The sequence below is a fragment of the Macaca fascicularis genome, chromosome 6 (genome assembly GCF_037993035.2).
Source record: "Macaca fascicularis isolate 582-1 chromosome 6, T2T-MFA8v1.1".
NCBI classification, from domain to species: domain Eukaryota; kingdom Metazoa; phylum Chordata; class Mammalia; order Primates; family Cercopithecidae; genus Macaca; species Macaca fascicularis.
Genome location: NC_088380.1, coordinates 73,715,987 through 73,743,004, shown reverse-complemented (window position 1 = coordinate 73,743,004; position 27,018 = coordinate 73,715,987).

Here is a 27,018-nt window from a genome sequence, read left to right as displayed (position 1 = left end):
TTATTATCTACACAATTCTTTTACTTATTCCTGTCTCTCTCTCTCTCCCTCTCTCTCCCCACCACTGCCTCTGTCTTCTTTCTCTCAAATCTGTATTTACTGAACAATTAGCATGCACCAGGCACTGTGCATAGCACTAGCCACTGGGATCCCAGAGGTAAATAAGAAATACGCTTTATCTTCAAAGTTCTTATAGTCAATGAGAGAAGATGGAGAAGGAGACACACACGTACACTGTTTTGTCAAAGGTATTGTGATTGAAACATGAATAAGTAGAGTGGAGGCTCAAGGGGAGTGTGGTTAGTTCTCACTGGTTAATGTTGAAGCAGGGCCTTCAATGACTGCTGGCTAGATGCTTACCAAACTGGATCCTTCTTCTTGGGTGCACAGCTGAATTCTATCCCAGACTTTCTTGCAGATGGGGTAAGGATATGACTGAACTCTGGCCAATAGTATGTGGGAGGCAATATAAATTCCACATCCACCCCTGGCCCCTAAAAACTCCCATAGGTTTATAGGAATAAGGGGAGGTAGAGTGGCTGATACGTCCTGAGGGATTCTCTTGCTTTTCTGGGCTCAATGTAATCACAGAATGGTAGCAGTGATGGGAACCAGTATTCATCTAATACAAGCCCTACTTTTATTGAGGTAAGGAGACTGAGACCCAGGAAAATGAAATGACTTGGCTATACTTCTCATGAATGAATGGATTCCCAGAACTCTGGGCCCACAAAGAGTTCACCTCATCAGAAGACTTGCCTTTCCTCTAAGCTTTGGGCGGTTAGGAAGCTCGGAATGGAAGTTAATAATCAATTGCAATGATTCATTAATTGCAGGTGACTTGAACAACAAATCTCACATCCTACCTGGTTTTGTGGCTTTCTTTAAGTTGTTTTCTTCTTTTTCTCATCTTTTTCCTTCTTCTCCGCTTCCTCCTCCTCCTCCTTTTTCTTCTCCTCCTCTTGTTTCCTTCTGTTTTTATATAGTCAGCTAACTGCAAGAAGGCAAATTATTAGTTACGAGTACACATATACTCCCCTGGGACCAGTTGTCAGTGTCATTGTAGGCACTGCGGGCTTTTCTGTGTCTTTTATGGGAGCCGAGCAGAGCTCCTTAAAGTGGGCTTCAAGCCCTGCTTTCTTTTTTTTTATTGAGATGGAAACTCGCTCTGTCGCCCAGGCTGGAGAGCAGTGGCGCGATCTCGGCTCACCGCAAGCTCCACCTCCCGGGTTCACGCCATTCTCCTGCCTCAGCCTCCTGAGTAGCTGGGACTACAGGCGCCCGCCACCATGCCTGGCTAATTTTTTGTGTTTTTAGTAGAGATAGGGTTTCACTGTGTTAGCCAGGATGGTCTCGATCTCCTGACCTTGTGATCCGCCCATCTCGGCCTCCCAAAGTGCTGGGATTACAGGCGTGAGCCCTGTGCCCGGCCTTAAAGACCTGCTTTCTAATGAAACAGACTCTGCCTGCAGGATATAGAGAAGGGAGTCCTGGCTTTTTCTGATGGTTCCCAGACAGCTGCTACCATTCAGGGACTCAAGTCAGGGACACTCTGTCACCTGTGCTTCCAGATAGTTTCCAAAGTGGTTGCAACAGAACCTCCCTTTAATTGGTACTCTCATCTGAATAGATTTGTGACCTATGGATCCCATTTCTTCTAGACCTTGGGAGGTGCTAGTTATATGGGTCTTGGCCTAGTACTGAAACTCAGGGTCTCTGGACAATAATTAATACTTGGATGTGTCCTGTATTCAGAAGTGTAGCCTTTCAAAACAGTCCTGACCCTCTGTCCACTTTGGATGACACAAGCAGGTACTGCGATCACTCCCCCAGTCCCTAACAGTGATTTGAGAAACATTTGGAAGAGTAAGTTTAAAGACTCAAAACTATATAAAGGTATCACTGAGAAGCAGGAGAACTTTCTTTTTCTTGTTTTCACTGCGATATTCATAGATCCACTTTGAGATTTTAAAAATAACATGAACGTATTAAGGATCTCAACAGAATAGGAGGTGAGTAGGGGGTGATGGGGCGGGGAAGTGAGGCAAACACTCATCCATAGGAATTAAGAGTACAGTGTTCTTTTTTCCCCTTGGTGTGGGGGAAGTTGTTGTTTTGCAGAAGTTGTTGTTTTTGTAGAATGTCTGAAAGATAAAGAGATAGGAAACCAGATTGGGCAGGAGAAATCAGACTGTGATCCAGAGCTGATGCCTAGAACAGGAAAAGGAGGGGACAGCAGACCCGGCCTGGGAAATTCTCTGGCTGCAATTCACACCTGACAGAGCTTGGCCAACCCAATAGGAAGTTTTGGTGCCAAGCTGGCCTGTGAGGAGCCCACCACCAGCCAGGGCCGGGACTGGGTCCTGGTGCTCCACCATGCTTAGTCATTGGCTGGGAGCTGCCTGGAAAGACCATAGCTCAGAGTGACACTGTGGCAGACCCTGAAGGCATTGTCCATGGAGACTGTCACCTAACAGCACTCCTTGAAGCTGAGTGGCAAGTTGCTTTCCTGAGGGAGGCCTGAGCAGGTACTACAGCTGCCACTGGGCGGGGGTGAGTTCTGGAGAATAAGGGGGTGAACACATGAGAAAAGAAGGGGAGAGAGAGAGATGACTTAATTTTTATCAGGAAATGACAGTCATCTTTCTTTTCCTTTTATGAAAAATAACCACTAGGTGTGCAGATACATGTGATACATCAAGTTGTAATTAATTAAGCAACAGGATCATATTCAATTTTAAGGGCCTTTAGAGAGTGGGTTTGGGATTATTTTACACATCACCTGGGTCTAGAGCAGGGGTCAACAAACTATAGCCTGTGGACACAATCAGACTGACCCACAGCCTGTTTTATGTAAATAAAGTGTTATCAGAACACAGCCAGGAACATATTGTTCTATATTGTGTATGGCTTCATTTGCACTACAATGGCAGAGTAGAATATGGCCCTAAAAGCCTGAAATGTTTACATTATTTCTGACCCTTTATAGAAAAGATGTGCTGACTCCTTACCTAGTATAATAGCTGCCCTCCAATTATCTCCTGTATGTTACTGGCCTTACACCCAGCCTGAGGACCATTGCAGAATTAATTAGATGCCTCTGAGAACTCCTTCTAGCCCAGTTGACCACCCATGTTGTTATAATGGTGGGGAGAGGGGTAGGGATAAGAGTAGGACACTTGGAACTTGATTTGCCACAATAGTCATTGGCTGGGAGCTGCCTGGAAAGACCGTAGCTCAGAGTGACACTGTGGCAGACCCTATGGCTTTGGCTTTAAATCATAGTTAAAGTGATTATTAATTATATGTGAAAGGGTGACATATTCAATTACTATTATTCTGCAGGTTTAGTTTGTCAGATTAGCTACCAGGACTAAATTCATGAGATTTGAGGATTGGGATATGGGCGGGGTGAGAAGCCGAGGTTAGGGTTGATGCTTCAGGAGAGAACACTGGGATTCCATTAAGAGTGAGGAGATGAAATAATCGTTTCCTATGACAGTAAATTATGATGATGGGCAAATCCTTTCATTCAACAAATATTTACTGAGCATGTGCTATATGCTGGGCTCTGCTCTAGGTGTTAGAGATGCAGCAATGAACATAACACAAAAATCTCTTTTACTGACTTGTGCCTATGTCAATTTGATCTACAAGCAGCTTGTCTCCTGTGATCAACTGCCTATGGAAAAGATCAGGCTAAGAATATCATTTTAAAAAATGGCTTTCATTGCCAATAATCCCACAGTGAGACACATTAGCATTGATAGAAAAGTCAGGAAAAGGAGAGTTTTGTCTGTTTTGTTTACCTAGAGCAAGGCCTCGCACAAAGTAGGTGCTCAATAACTTGTTGAATGAGTACATAGCCGCATCATCATCTGTTGACAGGCAATGCAGAGGCATTTGCGGGCAATCCTGGTGCGACTTACAGTCCGCTGAAAAAGACAGACAATAAGCAAAATAAATAAGAGAAATACATAACGTAGTGTATTTAAAGTGATGATTGCTAGGGAGAAAAAATAAAGCTGGGAAGTAGGATATGATGTACTTGTGTTTGGGGGTTGGAGGAAGCACTGACATTTTATGTGGTGCACCAGGGCATGACTCCTGAGAAGTTGGAGTAAAGAAGGCCAGGCACAGTGGCTCATGCCTGTAATCCCAGCACTTTGGGAGGCCGAGGCGGGTGGATCACATGAGGTCAGGGGTTCGATACCAGCCTGGCCAACATGGTGAAACCCTGTCTCTACTAAAAATACAAAAATTTGCCAGGCGTGGTGGTACACACCTGTACTCTCAGTCACTGGGGAGGCTGAGGCAGGAGAATCACCTGAACTCAGGAGACAGAGAGTGCAGAGAGCGAAGATCGTGCCATTGCACTTCAGCCTGGGTGACAGAGTGAGACTCATCTCAAAAAAAAAAAGTTGGAGTAAAGAGAAGTGGGTTTGTTTTTTCATGGCCTCTCTATCAGCCACATCAACAAAACACACAAAAAATTAATTAAAAAAACCCCAAACACACAGAAAATTAATTAAAATAAAAAACAAGAGAGAGAAGGCTCACACCTGTAATCCCAGCACTTTGGGAGGCCAGATCAGCGATCACCTGAGGTCAGGAGTTCGAGACCAGCCTGACCAACATGGAGAAACCCCATCTCTACTAAAAACATAAAATTAGCCAGGCTTGGTGGCACATATCTGTAATCCCAGCTACCCGGGAGGCTGAGGCAGGAGAATCGCTTGAACCCGGGAGGCGGAGGTTGTGGTTAGCCGAGGTCATGCCATTGTACTCCAGCCTGGGCAACAAGAATGAAACTCCATCTCAAAGAAAAGAAGAGATTGCCACTTCAAATATGTTGTGCAAAAAGAAAACATATACAAAATGAAATGAATGCTGTATATTTTTTAACCTGTGGCATCATCAGATATAAAATGCAAAGTAATAGCTTGGGAGATTTGTGAATGTCAGACTGATTAATTTCAGGCTTGTCACTGTGTAGGCTATTGAACGTGCCTATTGGTTAAAACAAATTCAGGGTCTGCCCTTCTTAAAGGCTTTCAGGCATGAGTATAGGGTTCCTTACAATGTTAAAGCTCCTCACAATAAAAGTCCAGGCTATAAATTTTGCTTTGCTTCCCGGCTAAATGGACACTTTGAGTGGAGACAGACTGGCGGGAGCTGAGGTAGTTATAGCTTTGATTGACCGCCCCTCTATCATTCCATCTTCCAAGAGCCTTCAGCAGAGTTGAGAGTATTGAGCATGTTGATTGGCTGCTGTTCAGAGATTGAGACAATGCAAGTGATGTCTAACCTTGCTCAGTTTGTAGGCAACACTACCATGATTTCATGTGGTTAAGTCATGTGAGCATTAGGAAGCGAAGGAATGAGGGAATGGGATGTTTGCTAATAAATCTCTTGAGAGGTTAGTCCTCTCTGACTCTCATTTATTTCCCAGAAGTCGTGTAGGAGAGTCATTAATAGAAAATCACCTGTGAAAATTTGCTATTTGTACTCAATGTAACATTGAATGTGAAGGTCAGTTGATAATATTTGCTTTGAATATCCCAGATTTGGGGTATCTCTACTGCTTGCTTGCTTTTTTTTTCTCTCTCCCTCTGGTGCTAAAAAAGCTCAAATGAAGCTTGGCAAAAAAAAAAAAAAAAAAAAAAGAAAAAAAAACCAGTTGTTTTTTTTTTTTAATCAACTGCAGATGTTGGAGATGAGTTTTGTTGGATACTGTGGTTAGAACATAGCTCAGGTCCCCACAAGAGTCACAGTTTCTAACTCCAGGGCTCCCCGTTTGAAAGCAATGAGTATATAATTGAAATCAATAAGACTCTCTGGCCGTGAGATCTTTAAAAATTATTATTCAGTCTCTTGTTAGTTTTTCATCAGCTTTCATTTGGTATGTTTTTATTTACTTTGATGCTGCTGGTAAATCTCTCCTAATGCTGTAATTATAGGAGTAAGACTGAATATGTTTTGCTAAACATCTGTGAGGAAAATGCTTGTTTGGTTTGTTTCTTCTTTAATTTGCAGTTTGGAAGAGGTTGATTAATCCACTGGTAGAGTCATCTGTTCCAGCTTAAGTTACACCCATCAGAGGTTGTTATAAATCCATCTGGGTAGTAAACTGAGATTTTTGGAGACTAAACGACTTCATGGATCTGTAACTCTATTAAACAATATAGTTTCACTCCTTAGTTAGAATTATGCTAAATCATGCACTAGGACCACATTTTGAATATCTGTTTGTGAACAGAAATTTTATTCACTTGTTGGTTTCATGACTTGTAGTCATACTAGTCACTTTCTGTCATCTTGGCTTGTGGTACCATATTGAGTCAGAATTTTAGTATTCATTTAAAAAATTCAAATATTTGGTTTTGTTAAATCATATTTGGAAACATTTGGTTCCACTGTCATTTGAAGGACTATCTCCAGAGAGGAAGTGTGTGTGGAGTCACATGTGCTCACCCGTATCACATCCTTCTCTGTTGCTGTTGTGCAGATGGAGCTTTACAGCAACCTCAGAAGGCCAGCAATTTGCTAGCAAAACCAAGCTAAGGGACAGTCATCGTAGAAAGTCCCCCAGGGAATTTTTCAGTGTCATCTTAAGTTTTCAAAGGCATGTGCCTGAGGCACAAATGGATAAAATAAAAATCAGAATTTTAGAACTTCAAAATTTTCAATTTGTTCCACATATTGTAAGATATATAAAAAGAAAAAAAGAAAATGGAACTTGATTCACAGCTTTACTGTGATTATAAGTTCAGAATAGTTGGTATCTCTAAAGAGTTGAAAAGCAAAATGAAAGTAAACCTAGAGTGAGGAGACTAAGCTGCATGAGCACCAAAAGAGAGCATTCGTGAGTGCTACGGGGAAGAACAGAAACGTTCTATTGGCTGTTCACCATTGTATTTACTCCTAATGTCTTAGGGGTGTTAAAATTGGGAGCTAGGGTGGGGTGCAGTGGCTCACACCTGTAATCCCAACATTTTGGGAGGCTGAGGCGGGTGGATCATGAGATCAGGAGTTTGAGGCCATCCTGGCTAACATGGTGAAACTCCGTCTCTACTAAAAATACAAAAAATTAGCCGGGCGTGGTGGCGGGCGCCTGTAGTCCCAGCTACTTGGGAGCCTGAGGCAGGAGAATGGGTGAACCCGGGAGGTGGAGTTTGCAGTGAGCTACTATTGTAGCTATTTTTATAACATTTATTATGAACATGATATTTTTAAAAAGGATGTTTTACACATAAACGTATCTTAACCTGAAATTTGGAAATTTATTATTTATGTAGATTTATAAAATTTATTCAAGAGCAAGAAAGAGTAAAAAACAAAATCAAGTAGACAAAATAAATGTACAATTGTGACAATTGTACCATAAATGAATTCCTTATGCAGATCTGTTTTTTTTTTTTTTTAAGTAGGTGAAACTTTAGAATAGTGATAAGACTTCGCTTTTTCAAATATTTATACCTGGTATTAAGATAAATTACATTAGGCTGGGTGTAGTGCCTCACGCTTGTAATCCCAGCACTTTGGGGAAGCCGAGGTGGGCAGATCACCTGAGACCAGGAGTTCGAGACCAGCCTGGCAAACATGGTGAAACCCCATGTCTACTAATGTAAAGTACAACAAATTAGCCAGGTGTGGTGTCAGGTGCTGTAATACCAGCTACTTGGGTGGCTGAGGTGGAAGAATCCCTTGAATCAGGGAGGTGGAGGTTTCAGTGAGCCGAGATGGCACCACTGCACTCCAGCCTGGGCGACTCCATCTCAAAAGGATAAAATAAAATAAAAATTAAAAAAATAAATAAAATAAATTACATTTCAGAGATAGATGTATCCCTATCTTGCATCTTGCAACCACCTGCAGGATACAAATGTAGCAAACTATTAGGTATCAAGTCAGAGATCCCCACAGGGCTCAGGAAAACGGTGTTTGATTGACTGGAGAGAAAGAATGAGTGACACAGAAGAGGACTTTAGAAAATAGCCCTTAGGGTCGCTCAGCTCATTTCAGGATGCTGCTCAATGGGCATTGTTCATGACCATCTTTAAAAATGACTTCGCTTGAGTGAACTCAAAGAAATGAAGGGCATGTGAGTTAGTGCAAATGCATTTCTTTGTTAACTGAGGGTCGACTCCAGAGGACAACTAATGTACTTACTTCGGAGGTCAATGTGTAGCTTCTAAATTTCAGTCCAGTTAGGTCAACATAGTTTGTACATGGCATTCTCCTGCAGGCTGGAGCTGGTGATTCATAGGCCCCTCAGCTGTTGTTAACAGCATCGGCTTTAAGGGCTCTGACAAATGACATTAGAAAATACATTCAGGTCTTGAGTCAGAGTGTCTGATGAAAACAGCATGTAGCATCTTTAATGTCCCTTGAAACACCACATCATTTCATTATTAAATTTCTGTGTCCCAAATTGGACCTGTTGAAAGGGATCTTGAGCAATCCTAGTCTTTTTTTACCACTTCTCAAGTGGACAAGCTTCTTCTATAAAAATATTTGGTCTGCTTTCTACTGTCACTTCTGAATTTAATTGGCTGTTGGGGTTTGCCGCTAGCTGTCACTTTTGGAGCACAGTTGTAGAACTAAACTCTTAAATACTTGGGTTAGGGGTCTAAGTCATCTAAAAAGGATCTTTAAGACCATGGGATTGAAGTTTTGTCTTTGTACCTCCAGTGTTTTGGAGTGAAGTAGAAGGAAGGAAAAGAGATGAGGACATGGAAGTCTCCAGGCCAAGCCTATCAGGGCACAAAAGTGTGCAGGTACCAAATGGATGCAGTTTGAATAGGACTGAAAGACAAATGTTACAACACTGAAGTGGGCTCTCCAGAAAGCCTGATGGCTGAAAATATCCAACAGTTAAGAGAACCATCTGGATTTGAATTTGAAGTGTAGCCTGGACTTCCAGAGAAGCTTTGAAAAAGCTATTTCTGGTAAACCTGGAGTGAAATGTTAGTGAAGACAGAGAAGGGGATCTCGTGATTTGGTGTCCATATGTAAGAAACTGCAGTTGTGTTTGGCAAACCTTTAATTTTAAAGCTTTTGCAATTAGACTTTATGAGACACTTGGAGATCAAAAGACAGGGATATTCAGTATAAAGAGCATGACATAAGAAGACATGGATTTCAACATCGTATGATCACACTTATTCAATGCCTGACTTTGGGTAAGTCATTGAAAAGTTTTAGGCCTTATTTTTTTTAAGAGATAAAGAATAACCCATAAAGTCTCTTCTAGTTCTACGTTTTTAATTTTTTTCTTATATTTTTCTGACTTCCTTTGCCTATTCCTATTCAAATAAGGAAATGCAGAACAAACCTGAGTGGATGAGAAAGAGATCCTCTTATGCACCCCTTCTCCCTGTCTTCACAATTCCTAAGACACTCACAGTCCCCAACGTGCCTGCTGATGCTTTTGTATTTTCTTGTCAGGAAGGTTTCTGGGTAAATAATAATAGATGGGCGCATCTTACTCAGTTGGAAACAAGAAAATGTCATTTGATGATTAAAACAAAACCTAGTGGTTCTGATAAATAAATTAACTTCTATGTAGTATTTTTTGATAGAGACTATCCCCTTTATCGTGCATATTGTATATGTTTTTAAAAATTAGACAAAGGAGTTTCAGTTACCAATTCTGCATAAAAGGAGCTAAGTGTTCCCATTCCAACTTAATCACAAGTAAAAAGCTGAACAAACTGAAAGTTCAACAACTCTTCTTAAATATTTAAGAGAAGTGAGGTCACAGGGCAAACCACTGCCCTCAAAATTGAAGAGACAGGTGAATATAGAGAATCACAACTTACTGGAGTAGAAACCTCTGCAGAAACTAGTGCCTGAGTAGGAAAACCTGAACTGTAATTGATGAATTGCTGGAGGCAATGTGGACAGGTCTGAGAGTTAAAAATTCCATAGGACCCAGTAATCAGGGGCCCACACTTAGGTGAATTTACCTCCAGGAACCCAATCTGGTTCTCACAGTAAAAATTGGAGAAAATTCCCAATGATTCTGAAAGTGGGAGGAGAAAACAAACAATTTAAAAATATTCCTGAACACTGTTCTTAACAAGACTGCCCTCAGGGTAAATTATTTAACCAGAGTTTAACTTGCTGAGGTTTTATCAGAGCCTGAATCACCTGACGGATGTCAAATATCCAGCTGCAGCTAGCCTTCCATGTAGGAGAAGGGAAGCACACACCCATTCACTCTGGTCATACTGTCTCACCTAAGGGAGGAGAAAAAAGAGAAACAATTGTGAAGTTCACAGTGTGGGGGCACAGGCTCACTAAAATGACTGAGGTTGGATCACAGCACTGAACGTAGAATGCTTTCCATTTTCCCACTCCTTGCCACCACATTAGTAAAGTCCTATTTACAGCAGTTCTTTTTATCCACTACATCATTTTTGGCTATCAAGAAAGAATTACAAGGCATACTAAAAGGCAAAATATACAGTTTAAAGAGACAGAGCAAACATCAGAAACAGACAAAGAAGGGATGTTGAAATGATCAGACAGAAAATTTAAAACAGTCATAATTAATATGCTAACAGCTCTAATGGATAAAGTTGACAGCATACAAGAACAGATGGGCAAGTATCTTCATTCCTGCTGCTATAACAAAATATCTTAGGCTGAGTAACTTACAAACAACAGAAATTTAATACTCACAATTTTGAAGGCTGTGAAGTCCAAGATCAAGGGACCAGAAGATGTGGTGTCTATGAAGGCTTGCTTTCTGCTTCAAAGATGGCACCTTCTAGCTGCATCTTGTCATGGCAGGCAGGGCAAGGAAGCTCCCTCCAACCTCTTTTTTTTTTTTGTTTTAATTGTTATACTTTAACTTCTAGGGTACATGTGCACAATGTGCAGGTTTGTTACGTATGTATACATGTGCCATGTTGGTGTGCTGTACCCGTTAACTCGTCATTTACATTAGGTATTTCTCCTAATGGTATCCCTCCCCTTTCCCCCCAACCCATGACAGGTCCTGGTGTGTGATGTTCCCCACCGTGTGTCCAAGCGTTCTCATTGTTCAGTACCTACCTATGAGTGAGAACATGTGGTGTTTGGTTTTCTGTCCTTGCAACAGTTTGCTGAGAATGATGGTTTCCAACTTCATCCATGTCCCTACAAAGGACATGACCTCATCCTTTTTTATGGCTGCATAGTATTCCATGGTGTATATGTGCCACATTATCTTAATCCAGTCTGTCACTGATGGACATTTGGGTTGGTTCCAAGTCTTTGCTATTGTGAATAGTGCCACAATAAACACACTTGTGCACGTGTCTTTATAGTAGCATGATTTACAATCCTTTGGGTATATACCCAGTAATGGGATCACTGAGTCAAACGGTATTTCTAGTTTTAGATCCTTGAGGAATTGCCACACTGTCTTCCACAATGGTTGAACTAGTTTACACTCCCACCAACAGTGTAAAAGTGTTCCTATTTCTCTACATCCTCTCCAGCACCTCTTGTTTCCTGACTTTTTAATGATTGCCATTCTAACTGGCATGAGATGGTATCTCATTGTGGTTTTGATTTTCATTTCTCTGATGGCCAGTGATGATGAGCATTTTTTCATGTGTCTGTTGGCTGTATAAATGTCTTCTTTTGAGAAGTGTCTGTTCATATATTTTGCCCACTTTTTGATGGGGTTGTTTGATTTTTTTCCTTATAAATTCGTTTATGTTCTTTGTAGATTGTGGATATTAGCCCTTTATCAGATGGGTAGATTGAAAAAATTTTCTCCCATTCTGTTTGGAGAATGAGAGGTTGCCTGTTCACTCTGATGGTAGTTTCTTTTGCTGTGCAGAAGCTCTTTAGTTTATTTAGATCCCATTTGCCAATTTTGGCTTTTGTGGCTATTGATTTTGGTGTTTTAGTCATGAAGTCTGGCCCATGCCTATGTCCTGAATGGTATTGTCTAGGTTTTCTTCTAGGGTTTTGATGGTTTTAGGTCTAACATTTAAGTCTTTAATCCATCTTGCATTAATTTTTGTATAAGGTGTAAGGAAGGGATCCAGTTTCAGCTTCCTACATATGGCTAGCCAGTTTTCCCAGCACCATTTATTAAATAGGGAATCCTTTCCCCATTTCTTGTTTTTCTCAGGTTTGTCAAAGATCAGATGGCTGTAGATGTGTGGTATTATTTCTGAGGGTTCTGTTCTGTTCCATTGGTCTATATCTCTGTTTTGGTACCAGTACCATGCTGTTTTGGTTACTGTAGCCTTGTAGTATAGTTTGAAGTCAGGTAGCATGATGCCTCCAGCTTTGTTCTTTTGACTTAGAATTGTCTTGGCAATGCAGCCTCTTTTTTGGTTCCATATGAACTTTAAAGTAGTTTTTTCCAATTCTGTGAAGAAAGTAATTTGTAGCTTGATGGGGAAGGTATTAAATCTATAAATTACTTTGGGCAGTATGGCCATTTTCATGATATTGATTCTTCTTATCCATGAGCATGGAATGTTCTTCCATTTGTTTGCATTCTCTTTTATTTCATTGAGCAATGGTTTGTAGTTCTCCTTGAAGAGGTCCTTCACATCCCTTGTAAGTTGGATTCCTAGGTATTTTATTCTCTTTGTAGCAATTGTGAATGGGAGTTCATTCATGATTTGGCTCTCTGTCTGTTATTGGTGTATAGGGATGCTTGTGATTTTTGCACATTGATTTTGTATCCTGAGACTTTGCTGAAACTGCTTATCAGCTGAAGGAGATTTTGGGCTGAGATGATGGGGTTTTCTAAATATACAATCATGTCATCTGCAAACAGGGACAATTTGACTTCTTCTTTTCCTAATTGAATACTCTTTATTTCTTTCTCCTGCCTGATTTCCCTGGCCAGAACTTCTAACACTATGTTGAATAGGAGTGGCAAGAGAGGGTATCCCTGTTTTGTGCCAGTTTTCAAAGGGAATGCTTCCAGTGTTTGCCCATTCAGTATGATATTGGCTGTGGGTTTGTCATAAATAGTTCTTATTATTTTGAGATACGTCCCAGCAATACCTAGTTTATTGAGAGCTTTTAGCATGAAGGGCTGTTGAATTTTTCGAAGGTCTTTTCTGCATCTATTGAGATAATCATGTGGTTTTTGTCTTTGGTTCTGTTTATATGATGGATTACATTTATTGATTTCATATGTTGAACCAGCGTTGCATCCCAGGGATGAAGCCAACTTGATCGTGGTGGATAAACTTTTTGATGTGTTGCTGGATTCAGTTTGCCAGTATTTTATTGAGGATTTTTGCATCAATGTTTATCAGGGATATTGGTCTAAAATTCTCTCTTTCTTATTTCTTTTTTTTTTTAAATCTCTGCCAGGCTTTGGTATCAGGATGATGCTGGCCTCATAAAATGAGTTAGGGAGTATTCCCTCTTTTTCTATTGATTGGAATAGTTTCAGAAGGAATGGTATCAGGTCCTCTTTGTACCTCTGATAGAATGTGGCTGTGAATCCGTCTGGTCCTCGACTTTTTTTGGTTGGTAGGCTACTAATTATTGCCTCAATTTCAGAGCCTGTTATTGGTCTATTCAGGGATTCAACTTCTTCCTGGTTTAGTATTGGGAAGGTGTATGTGTCCAGGAGTTTATCCATTTCTTCTAGATTTTCTAGTTTATTTGCATAGAGGTGTTCATAGTATTCTCTGATGGTAGTTTGTATTTTTGTGGGATTGGTGGTGATATTCCCTTCATCATTTTTTATTGCATCTATTTGACTCTTCTCTGGTTTCTTCTTTATTAGTCTTGCTAGCAGTCTATCAATTTTGTTGATATTTTCAAAAAACCAGTTCCTGGATTCATTGAGTTTTTTGAAGGGATTTTTGTGTCTCTCTCTCCTTCAGTTCTGCTTTGATCTTAGTTATTTCTTGCCTTCTGCGAGCTTTTGAATGTGTTTGTTCTTGCTTCTCTAGTGCTTTTAATAGTGATGTTGATTTTAGATCTTTCCTGCTTTCTCTTGTGGGCATTTAGTGCTATAAATTTCCCTCTACACACTACTTTAAATGTGTCCCAGAGATTCTGTCATGTTGTGTTTTTGTTCTCATTGGTTTCAAAGAACGTCTTTATTTCTGCCTTCATTTCGTTATTTACCCAGTAGTCACTTAGGAACAGGTTGCTCAGTTTCCATGTAGTTGTGTGGTTTTGAGTGAATTTCTTAATCCTGAGTTCTAATTTGATTGCACTGTGGTCTGAGAGACAGTTTATTATAGTTTCTGTTCTTTTACATTTGCTGGGGAGTGCTTTAATTTCAACTATGTGGTCAATTTTGGAATAAGTGTGATGTGGTGCTGAGAAGAAGAATGTATATTCTGTTGATTTTGGGTGGAGAGTTCTGTAGATGTCTATTAGGTTTGCTTGGTGCAGAGCTGAGTTCAAGTCCTGGATATCCTTGTTCACTTTCTGTCTCATTGATCTCTCTAATGTTGACAGTGGGGTGTTAAAGTCTCCCATTATTATTTTGTGGGAGTCTAAGTCTCTTCGTAGATCTCTAAGGACTTGCCTTATGAATCTGGGTGCTCCTATATTGGGTGCATATATATTTAGGACAGCTAGCTCTTCTTGTTGAATTGATCCCTTTACCATTATGTAATGGCCTTCTTTGTCTCTTTTGATCTTTGTTGGTTTAAAGTCTGTTTTATCAGAGACTAGGGTTGTAAACCCTGCTTTTTGTTTGTTTTCCATTTGCTTGGTATGTCTTCCTCCATCCCTTTATTTTGAGCCTATGTGTGTCTCTGCACATGAGATGGGTCTCCTGAATACAGCACACTGATGGGTCTTGACTCTTTATCCAATTTGCCAGTCTGTGTCTTTTATTTGGGGTATTTAGCCCATTTACATTTAAGGTTAATATTGTTATGTGTGAATTTGATCCAGTCATTATGATGTTAGCTGATTATTTTGCACATTAATTGATATAGTTTCTTCCCAGCATTGAAGGTCTATACAATTTGGCATGTTTTTACAGTGGCTGGTACCAGTTGTTCCTTTCCATGCTTAGTGCTTCCTTCAGGAGCTCTTGTAAGGCAGGCCTGGTGGTGACAAAATCTCTCAGCATTTGCTTGTCTATAAAGCATTTTATTTCTTCTTCACTGATGAAGCTTAGTTTGGCTGGATATGAAATTCTGCGTTGAAAATTATTTTCTTTAAGAATGTTGAATATTGGTCCCCACTGTCTTCTGGCTTGTAGAGTTTCTGCTGAAAGATCCGCTGTTAGTCTGATGGGCTTCCCTTTGTGGGTAACCCGACCTTTCTCTCTGACTGCCCTTAATATTTTTTCCTTCATTTCAACCTTGGTGACTCTGACTATTATGTGTCTTGGGATTGCTCTTCTTGAGGAGTATCTTTGTGGTGTTCTCTGTATTTCCTGAATTTCAATGTTGGCCTGCCTTGCTAGGTTCCTCCAACCTCTTTTATAAGGGCACTAATCTACTCATGAGGGTGGGGTCCTCATTACTTAGTTACTTGCTAAAAGGCTCTTAATACTATCACACTGAGTACTAAGTAACAATAGATGAATTTTGGCGGGTACCAACATTTGAACTATAGCATCAATGTAAGCAAAGGGGTAAATCCTAAGAAAGAACCAACAATAAATACTAGAGATAAAAAACACTGTAATGTCCAGGTGCAGTGGCTCACACCTGTAATCTCAGCACTTTGGGAGTCTGAGATGGGCTGAGGTAGGAGTTTGAGACCAGCCTGGCCAACATGGCGAAACCCTGTCTCTACTAAAAATTCAAAAATTAGCCAGGCATGATGGCAGGTGCCTATAATCCCAGCTACTTGGGAGGCTGAGGAGGGAGAATAGCTTGAACCCAGGAGGCATAGGTTGAGTGAACCAAGATCATGCCATTGCACTCCAGCCTGGTGACAAGAGTGAAACTCTCTCTCAAAAACAAAACAAACAAGGAAACAAAAAACCACTGTAATAAAATGAAGAATGCCTGGACATGGCTAAGGAAAGAATCTCTGAGCTTAAGGGTATTTCAGTGGAAACCTCCTAGAAAGCAAAAAGAGCAAAGAGTTAGAAGAAACAGAGCAGAGGCCGGGCGCGGTGGCTCAAGCCTGTAATCCCAGCACTTTGGGAGGCCGAGATGGGTGGATCACGAGGTCAGGAGATCGAGACCATCCTGGCTAACACGGTGAAACCCCGTCTCTACTAAAAAATACAAAAAACTAGCCGGGCGAGGTGGCAGGCGCCTGTAGTCTCAGCTACTCGGGAGGCTGAGGCAGGAGAATGGCGTGAGCCCGGGAGGCAGAGCTTGCAGTGAGCTGAGATCTGGCCACTGCACTCCAGCCTGGGCGACAGAGCAAGACTCCGTCTCAAAAAAAAAAAAAAAAAAAAAAGAGAGCAGAATATTCTAGAACTATGGAATTGCTATAGAAGTTGTGACATATGCATAATGGAAGTACCAGGAGGATTTACCAGAAGAGAGAAGGAAACACCAGAAGATAGAAGGGAAGAAAGCAATAGAAGGAATGTTTGGAGCAATAATGACTGAGAATTTCCCCAAATTAGTGTCAGACACCAAATCACAAATCTAGGAAGCTCATAGAATACCAAGCAAGATAAATGTTCAAAAAATACCCACAAAAGTAAAAAGCAAAAAACAAAACCAAAAAATGACACTAGGTATATTATTCTTAAATCAAGGTAAAGATTGAAAGAAGTCAGAGGAAAAAATCTCCTGATGTATGGAGAAGCAAAGAATTACATCTGACAGCTCAGAAAATACATGTGCAAGAAGAGAGTGGAGTAAAATGTTTAAAGCATAAAGACACACACACACAGACACACACACACACACACACACACACACAACTCAACCTAGAATTTTGCACCCTGAAAAATTGTCCTTCAAAAGTGAAAAAAAAAAACAAAAAACTTTCTCGTACAAAATGGGAATTTGTTGAGGGAATTTGTTCCCAGTAAACGTGCCTTGCAAGAAATGTTAAAAGAAATTCTTCAGAGAGAAGGAACATAATATAGGTCTACAACTTGGATCTACACAAAAAAAGGAAGAGCATTGAAGAAGATGTGGTTGAAGGTAAAATAAAAACTTTGTGTGGGAGGTCGAGGCGGGTGGATCACCTGAGGTTGGGAGTTTGAGACCAGCCTGACCAACATGGAGAAACCCTGTCTCTACTGAAAATACACAATTAACCGGGTGTGGTGGTGCATGCCTGGAGTCCCAGCTGCTTGGGAGGCTGAGGCAGGAGAATCGCTTGAACCTGAGAGGTGGAGGTTGTGATGAGCCGAGATTGCACCACGGCATTCCAACCTGGGCAACAAGAGCGGAACTCCATCTCAAAAAAATAAAAAAAAAAAGAAAAACTTTATTTTTCTTACTTTTAATTGATCTAACAGATATCTGTTCAAAATAATAATAGCAACAATGTATGTGATTCTGTATGCTTATGTATATCTTCTGTGTGCATATATGCATATATATGCGTATATATAACTAAAATAAGTGAAGCAATGATACAAGGGATGAGAGGAAGGAATTAGGATTATTTTATTATGTTATTTTTTTAAAAAGTGTTATTTGTAGGTGAGCTTGGTCATAGAGATCTACAGTACAGCATAATTAACAATACTGTATTCTTACTTTTTAAGTATTTAATATATTATAAATAGAGACAGAGTCTTGCTATATTGTCCAGGCTGGTTTCGAACTCCAGGACTCCAGTGATCCTCCCACATTGGACTCCCAAAGTGCTGAGAGTACAGGTGTGAGCCACCATGCCCAACCAACAATACTGTATTTTATACATAAAAGTTTTTAAAGAAGATATACTTTATGTTAAGTGTTTTTATCGTAATAATGATAAAAACTAAGAAGGTGGAAGGAAACTTCTGAAAATGATGGATAGGTTATGGCATAAATTATGATCATGGTTTCATGGGCATATATTTATCTCCAAACTTATCAAGTTGTGCATACATTATATATACAGCTTTTTCTATGTCGATCATACCTTAATAAAGTCATTTAAAAATCACACAAATAATATATAACTATGTAATCATTTAAAAATTAAAATACTCTACTTTGTTTCCCCATTTTATTTGTACACTCCAGAGCCAATCACTGCTAATGATATGACATGTGTAGCTCTCAAATATTGAATTAATTTACATGCATGCATATATAAAAGTGTAAATATAAATGTTTGGACATAGAAACAATATCATGTTAGATTACGCATAATCTTTGAAAAACTCAGGAAGTATGACCTTGGAAGAATCACAGCCATGATCCTCCCAATACCCTGGTTTTACGGGAAATTGAAGCATGGTGATACTGCTGAGGCTACCTCTGTCCTTCAGGAAGATAAGAATGGTGAGAACAAATACATTTTCATATTTCTAGATTTCTAAAAAGTTGTGAAAAGGTCACACTCAATTGGATGGATTAAATAGTATGTGTTGAGATAACAGCTGTAGACAGTGATTCCTGGACCTAACTTTATCAAATACTTCAAAGCATGTCGTAAAATGTATAACACCTATTTTTTATTCACTATAACTTACTTTTCTAAAAGTGTCCAATGATATCTCAACATGTTGAGGCTTTACGCTGTGACTGGGGTGGGAGGGAGGGATTGTTGTGCCTTAGGAGGAATTGATATCAGAAATTTGAGTCTACTCTAGCTCCAGACTCCAAATCTGGATTAGTTAGCTCAACCTCTTACTCCCGTAGCACCGTGGGTATATCTTTATCATAGCAAGCTTCACGCTACAAAATAAGATGCACAAGAGCTGGGATTTGTGTCTGCTTTGATCTGCTGTGTCCCAGCACCTAGAACATTGTCTGGTGCCTAGCAGGTGTTCAATAGACACGTGTTCAATGATACTTATTTAACACATTCTTTGTTATACTGTAAGCTCTTTGGTGGTATGGATCATAATATATTCATCTTTATAGTTCTGAAACTTATATTAGTACATGATTGGTGCTCAAAAATATAGACTTTTAACATATGGAATAATCATTGGTGATCAAGCAAACTAGCCTAGACTCCAGTTAGAAGCCTGAACTGGTGGCTTCTTTGATTTTATCTGAGGGCCTGACTCTTACTTTTCCCTCAGGTACCATGGCAAGCTATCCTTTCCTTTATAAAGAAAACCTTGGATTCTTCAAAAATGATAAGGAATGCATAATTTTTAACAGTTTCTTTTAAAGGTACTGCTCTTCAGGAGCCATACTTCCGTAATAGTTTATTTCCGAGATTTTCTTCATGTTCTACATACAACATGCCAAGGGCTCATGTTTTATATCAGACAAGATATGATCATTTTCATTTTCACATGTTTTAGATTACCTCTGAAAATTTACTTGAGTATCCGTATGCAGGTTATCATTTTATTTATATAGCTATTGCCAGTGAGTTTGCTCCTGGATGAGAGTGAGAAAGAACTAAGGAAGTACATGAATAGCCCTCTCAGGAAGATAGGAATTCCTTGTATCAAAAGGTCAAATCAGCCTGCAATAATTCTCGTTTCTTATCTCCTCCACAATGCACTCTCAAGAAGTTGCTACTTGAGAAGTTTCCAAAGTTTTCAACACCAATGCAGGAGTGCTTCAGGAGTATTTTCTTTTTAGGAGTATTTTCCATGTACACGGATCCTATCTTTTCACAAATTTACCTAGAAACACTTACTGAGAAGTTGTTGACTATTTGTTTCAAATATTTTATTTGCAAAAAACATCTACAACTACCACTCAGATCTATAGCAAATAGATAATATCTGTTAGAATTTTTGAAATACTGAAAATAGTTTATGAGTCTTTATCACCACCTTTATGGATTTCTATGGACCTGGGGACTAGCTATTTATATAGAGTTCCTGTAAGTTTTAAGATCCTGACCAGAGCTGAATGAGGGATTGGAAGGGGTAGGAAAAAAAAAACAGGAAAAAGAAACTAAATATTTAGTGACTGATTGCTGGAATCATAGTTCTTTAATACATATGTGTCTCATTCTATATCTTCAAAGGTTTTATCCTTTCTTGGTTAATGCTGTGTGATTTATTTGCTATTTAGAGTAATCAATGTGAAACACATACACGAAGATACATTTATCATAACCTTACATTGTTATATCAAGTTCCACACCAACCATGCTTGTAATAGGAAGCAAAATAAGGAGGTTTAAAGTGATGGATTTGATGTTGTAAATTTGTCTACTTGCTGTGTCTGATTCAATTTTTTCTCTTCCAATTTATTGTGATAAAATATATTAGCATATATATGTTCTTATGATACATTCAATGCAGCACAAATTAGAATTGTATGTTCTATTTGGTCCTATAAAGTGAAAGTAGGGTTAGCTTAAGTGTCTGAAGATAATGCAGAGATTTGTCATTTCTTAGTTGTTAAACTACTTTAGGAAACGTGTTAGTGTTCAGTTTCATTTGGTGTTTGTTACAATTCCATGACTATAGTGAACATAAAAAGTAAAGAGCCTAACACTCAATAAATATTGCAAGATTGTATCTCACAGGCATAAAACCAATTATGTTCTAGAATAGTTAATTTATTGTATTGGGAAATCTTGGAAAATCTCTGAGAACAGTTCCCTTGACACAAATTTAGTCAATACACACATGGTGATTGGCGGCGTCAATGTTATACTCAAATGATATCTCTAAATATCCCTTTTACCAGTGGTTCAATCCTGCTTTCTCACTTATTTTCCCTGTCCTATGTACGGGCTCGCTGTTTGTTTCTAAGTACTTGTTAAATAGTTTAATTTTTTATGTTATTCTGTGTACCTCTGGGGTAAAATGAAAATTCATACAGATGAATGCAAATGAAAACAGAGACTTAGATGTTTTCAATAAACTACTAGAATAATCAGTCAATTAAAAATGGAGGTATCTATGTATCTTGCAGACTTATCTATTTGGTAGGTGTGACAAAACATGGGTACATCTAATTAGGTCTAACTTGCTGGGAGAGGGAGGATGGGGATGAGGTAGGCAGGTAGGCAAGGGGTGAGATGGGGTGAAATTCAAAGTGGGAGTCCTAGTGGTCAGCAGACAGAAGTGTGATTTTTCTATGTAAGAGGCCTTTGCCTAAGCACCTGTCCTGAATAACTGACACACTTTTTCAAATGATAGTTGATTCAATATTTAGGTGATGATTGAAAGAATTAACCAACTGACGGACTGAAAATTCTAGAAAAACGTAGAACGGTATGAACTCAGAAAAGATGAACTCAGTCAAAGGTCCTATGCAAAAGCATTAGAGTGACACTGGCCTTGATTTCATCTTGGTTTTAGGATAATCATCACTATATGAAATCTTATAGGTAATTATCATTACAGGCTCAAAATAATACTAATACTCATAAGAACAATACTGACATTTGGATAATTCTTAAAATGCTTTTGAAAGTGCTTTCACATCTATTACTTTAATCTTTCCATTACCCCCAGAGCAGTGAAGTTTAAGCAGTGATATCCCCATTTTAAAGACGAAGGGGCCAAGGCCCAGAGCAGCTGTGAACTCCAGGCCATGAATTGTTCCATGACATGAATGTCAGCAGTTCTGTATTCAGAAGGATCCAGCATGTCCTGTGATTTCTTTAGATAATGCCATCCTGTGCAGGAGTCCTGTGCTTTCAGGGAGATTGTCCAGCGAGTAACCTTCCAGCTGACCAGCTTGCTGGATTGGTCTCTGTCCCTTCACAGACCAGTGGGTGGGTGACTGCTAGAGCATTTGTTCCTCACCAGCCTTTCTTTGGACCCCTCTCTAGAGATTTCCTGTTTCGATAAGAGGTGCCTGGCTCCAGGAAGCAGGAGTGGGTTTGGAGTCGCTGAAAGTTATGCGTCTCTCTTTTGCTGGCCACATGGAATAAATCTCAGTCCTTGGTCCTCATGTAGTTGCTTGCTGGCCCTTTGCAATGAGTTTTCTGTGGCAAATGACTCCAAATGCCTTACAAAGGGAATAGCTTGCAGATGTGGGTATGATAACCTGCAAAGCACAGCTTAAATATAGTAATTGTCTCTAGCCTGCTCTTAACTATGGCGACAGAGTTTCTGCTATGTCATTAGGGAAGGAATTACCAAGTCTTGGAACACAGTGAGCCACGCTTCTGGCATCAGCAGCCAGAGTTTTTACAGAGTTAATTGGCTTCTCACCAAAAAGATTAAGGCATGAGGTTAAAGAATGTGGGAATAAGGAATAACTAAGAAAAAGGGAAGAGAAGAGTGTCCAAAAGCTAACAAAACGATTTTTGTTTCCATTATTATTCAACTTAGATATAATCACTTTATCTCTTTGTGCTGAATCCATCATCGCTTTTATTCTGTTTCTCTGTTATCTTCTTCAGTGAGATAACTGAAATTTAAAGGTGAATGGTTTTGCTTTGCAGACTTTCTTTGCCAGCCACCTCCCCTGCCTAGCAGAGCCAAGTGGGAAAAGATCTGAAGAATTTTAGGGCTGGATGAGGTTTAGAGGTTATCCAGTCCAATCTCCCACCTAAGATAGGAGATTTCATCCACTGCTCCTTCGCAGGTGGTCTTCCAGACTTCCTACCTTTCAATACCTCACTTTGGACAGTTATTACCATTAGAACATTCTTCTTCATCCTGAATTTTTACAACTCAGAGGTTCTAGTTTTACCCCCTAGAACTAGATGGGACTAGTTTATTTAGTTTTTTTTTTTTTCCCCATAGCATACAGATTCAAATATTTCTTTTTTACCTTTCTTTTCTTTCTTTTTCTTTTCTTTTCTTTTTTTTTTTTTTTTTTTTTTTTTTTTGAGGCAGAGTCTTGCTTTGTTGCCCAGGCTGGAGTGCAGCAGTGTTGCCATCTTGGCTCACTGCAACCTCTGCCTCCCAGGTTTAAGTGATTCTCCTGCCTCAGCCTCCTGAGTAGCTGAGATTACAGGCGCCCACCACCATGCCCGGCTAATTTTTGTAGTTTTAGTGGAGACAGGGTTTTGCCATGTTGGCCAGGCTGGTCTTGAACCCCTGGCCTCAAATGATCTGCCCACCTCGGCTTCCCAAAGTGCTGGGATTACAGGCGTGAGCTACTGTGACTGGCTGCATTAAAATATTCCAATGAGAAAATTATACCTGCCTTAAAGCTGGAATAATGAATAAAATTCATCTTAGTTGTCCAGTCCAATAGAGTGCATAGTGTTTGCCTGGAGGGCTATGAGCTGGGCAACAGGAAGAGACTAACGATTGATTATTAATGTCTTCCATGGACAGAGGAGGAGAGTAGTGGCAGGATGGTGTACCTTTTTAGACCATCCTTAAATGTAATGTAATCCCGAGTACCTTTGGTCACCTCAATTGTTTTATTTTCATATATCCTGGTTAGCTACTTCACTATTCTGTTTGGTTTTCCTGAACAATATTCCTCTTGAAAAATAACTCCCAAAGTTGAACACAGCACTCCCAATGGGGTATGAGTAGACCAGAAAACAATGGGAGTATGATACCCATTAAAACATATCACCATTAATGTAGTCAACAATTGTATTTTTTTTGGCAGTCATATCACTCTTGTGACTCATATTGTGCATGTGGCTCACATGCTCACATAGCAGTCAACAATGCAGTATAATTTGAGGGGTACCACAAGAGCCCAGCCACCCCAACATATCTCTTTACTAGGCTGTTTGGTGTTATAGGCTCATTCTATGTGGTCTGATATCCCTTCATTTGTGTTACTCCTTTGGGTTAGACAACTGTGGTTGGGGAAATGAATTGAGTCTAGGCTGTTCCCGTTAGAATTCTAGAAATCATGAACTCATTGGGGCAGAATGACTTTTCCATTGCTTCAACAAATATGTATTGGTGTATTGATTGCTTACCACTGTTTTGGGCACTGGGGATAAAACAGTGAACAAATGAGATGAAACTTCGGTCCTAATGGAGCCAACACTATAATGTGGGAAGAAGACAATATAACAAAAATATAAAATAGATGGTAATAAGTTCTGTGGAGAAAAACATAGAGCAGAGGGGAAGAATGAGAGATGGTAGGAGAGGAGACGTGGTGATTTGAAATAGAGTAGTCAGAGAAGGTCTCAGTTAAGAAGATGAAATTTGAGTAAAGCCTTGAAGGAGATAGAGGAGGAAGCCTCAAGGCAGTCTGGGAGAAGAGCAGCAAGCGAGCAAAACAGTAGGTGCTAAGGCTGTGGGAACATGCCTGGCATGAAGCCCAGATGGCTAGCGAAGTGACGACGAGAAAAACAGTGAGAGATGAGCAGAGAGACAACAGGGGCCAGGTTGTGTAGGTTGGGCAGGCTATTTTAAGGACTCTGGCTTTTGTTCTGAGTGAGATATGAGACCATAGGAAGGTTCTGAAAAGGAGGATAATGTCATCTGACCTTCTCTTGCAAGGATCCCATAGTTGCTGTTTTGAGAATAGACTGTAGGTGGCAAGGACAGAGGCAGGAGGACTCATTAGAAAATTTCTATTCTAATCAGGGTGAGAGGTATTGAAACCAAAGAGGTTGGAACCAAAGAGGTGGTAAAAAAAAATGATCTAAATTTGAATATATTTTGAAAAATATAGTCCAAAGAATTTACTGGTGTTTGGTTGTGGGATATGAAATGGGAAAAGAAAAGCAACCAAGGGGGACTTTGAGGTTTTTGAGTCTGAACATCTGGAAGAGTGGAATTACCATTATTCATGTGGGGAAGACTGTGAAAACAGCAGATTTGGGAGGAAAATCTGCAGGTCTAGGTATCTGAGCAGAAGAATCCATTAGGCAGTGAGATCTATGGATCTGTAGTTCAGGAGTGCAATCCAGGCTGGAAATGTAACTTCCTCAGCTTGTAAATGGCCATTAAAGCCCCAAGGCTGGAAGAGATCACTGAGGAAGTGAGAGCAGATAAGAAGAGAAAAGGACCAAGGACTGAGTTGAGAGATCAGGTTGATGAGATCAGCAAAGGAGTCTGAGAAGGAGTGACCAGTGAACCAGAAGGAAGCTAGGACAAGGCATGTCCTGGAAGGCCAGAGAAGAAAGCATCTCAAAGATAAGGGAACTCTTGTGTGAAATGCCACTGATAGGTTAAGGAAATAGGGGACTGAAAGTAGCTTCTGGATTTAGCAACTTGGAGGCTACTGGTGGCTTTGATGAAAGACATTTTGGTGAAATGCTTGAGACAAAACTCTTATTGGAGTCGATTCAAGAGATAGTAAGAGGAGAAAAATTGGAAATGGCAGGTGTAGACCACAGTTTAATGAGTTTTATTGGAAAGAGGAGCGGGGAAATGGGGAGCAGATCAAGCTGTGTCAAGAAGGGAGATGAGGTCAATAAATTATTATTTTTAAGTTGAAAAAAATTTTGGTATTCTTTTCCCTGATGGAAATGACCACTCTTGAGGGGTTTTCAGTTAACTATCTATCATCAGAATTTTGAATGGATAAAATCCAGTACAAATATTTTTGATAGGGGAAAGAAAAGCCAAATTCTTGGAATACATTACTATGTGGGCAGACTGATGGAGAAAGTAGCCCTTGGGTGGTGAGATTAGCAGGATGTCAACATGAACCTATCCAATGTGGACAGAACTGTGTGTGTCAGGGGCCGGGGGTGGAGGAGTGAACCCTAAAGAGGACTCTCCCCTGCTTCACGCCAAGGGTAGATCCTCCTCAAGAGTGCAGAAGACTCCACCCTAACAGGTTACAGTCTAATTTGTACATCTACCTTTTGTTTGTTTGTTTTGTCAGCTAACTAGTCAATCAATATGTATTTGTTAAATATCTCCTAATCTCTTGTCCAGTTCACCTTTATGTTTCATTTAGGTTTCCAAGACATGGCAAAAGTAGTTTTCTATTACAAAGTTTTCTTTATTCCCTGTAGTGTTGGTTCCCCCCAACTCCCCATCTGGTTTTGTTACTTTTCTTTCAAGTTTAAGTGTCAGTTGGATCAAAAGAATTAGCAATTGTCATCTTTTCTGCTACACTCACCTGAGACCCGCCTAGTTATCCAGAGCTGGGATTCCTTTTAAACATGGGGCTCACTGGGCCCCATCTTATTCTCACTGTGGAAGAAGAGAGCATATTACTTCATCCATCCATCCATCCATCCATCCATCCATCCTCCATCCATCCATCCATCCATCCATCCATCCATCCATCCATCCATCCATCCAATTAATATTTATCTAGTATCTACTCTGCACCAGGCATTGTTCCTGGCACTTGGGGATTCTATAGGAAACAAGATGATCGTGACTTCTGCCCTTAGGAATCCTACATTGTAGTGGAGAAGATAGATAATAAACAAGTAAAACAGAAATTCAAAAATGATCATGATGAGTGCAATGAAGACAATACATAGGATGTTGAGACAGAATAACAAGGAAAGATACGGATGGCATTTTCTTGGTATAGGTTGACCAGAGAAGGCTTCCGCATTTATAATCTTATCACTTCCCCACTGGAAGTTACATTACACCCAATCCTGGTGAAGTGGGTGGGGAATGGTAGTCTGTCTGGTGTCTGTTATATTATTTGTCCCTAGATGCTCCAGAGCCTTTCTGTGAGGTGAGAGTGAGACCTGGACATATAATTATATTGATCTATTCTGAGGTAAGGTGATAAGAATTTAGTAAGAGTAGTAATCTAATGGAATACCTCTCGATAGTTGGAGTATTTTCCCTCTGATGCCTGGGCAATCTGCAATCCCATGGGGTTCTTCCGGATCTCCCCTGGCCCAGGAGCTCTGTCCTGGGCTATGGGGCAGGGCACTGGGGTTCAACCTTAGTGAGACAAGTGAACATTGGTTGAATATTTAAAAATCACATTAATTATAAATGCTAAATATTCAGCCAGAAGGATTTTAATTGCAAAGGATACTGCAAATTAGCATAACCTGATGGTAACTTGTCAATGTGGGCATTAACAAATTGCCCCTCACCCTCAAAGTTGTGTAACAGCAAAACCAACCTACCTGACCAATGCCAACATTCATAATGAAACATATATCACACATATATCACACTCGGTGATGTTGAGG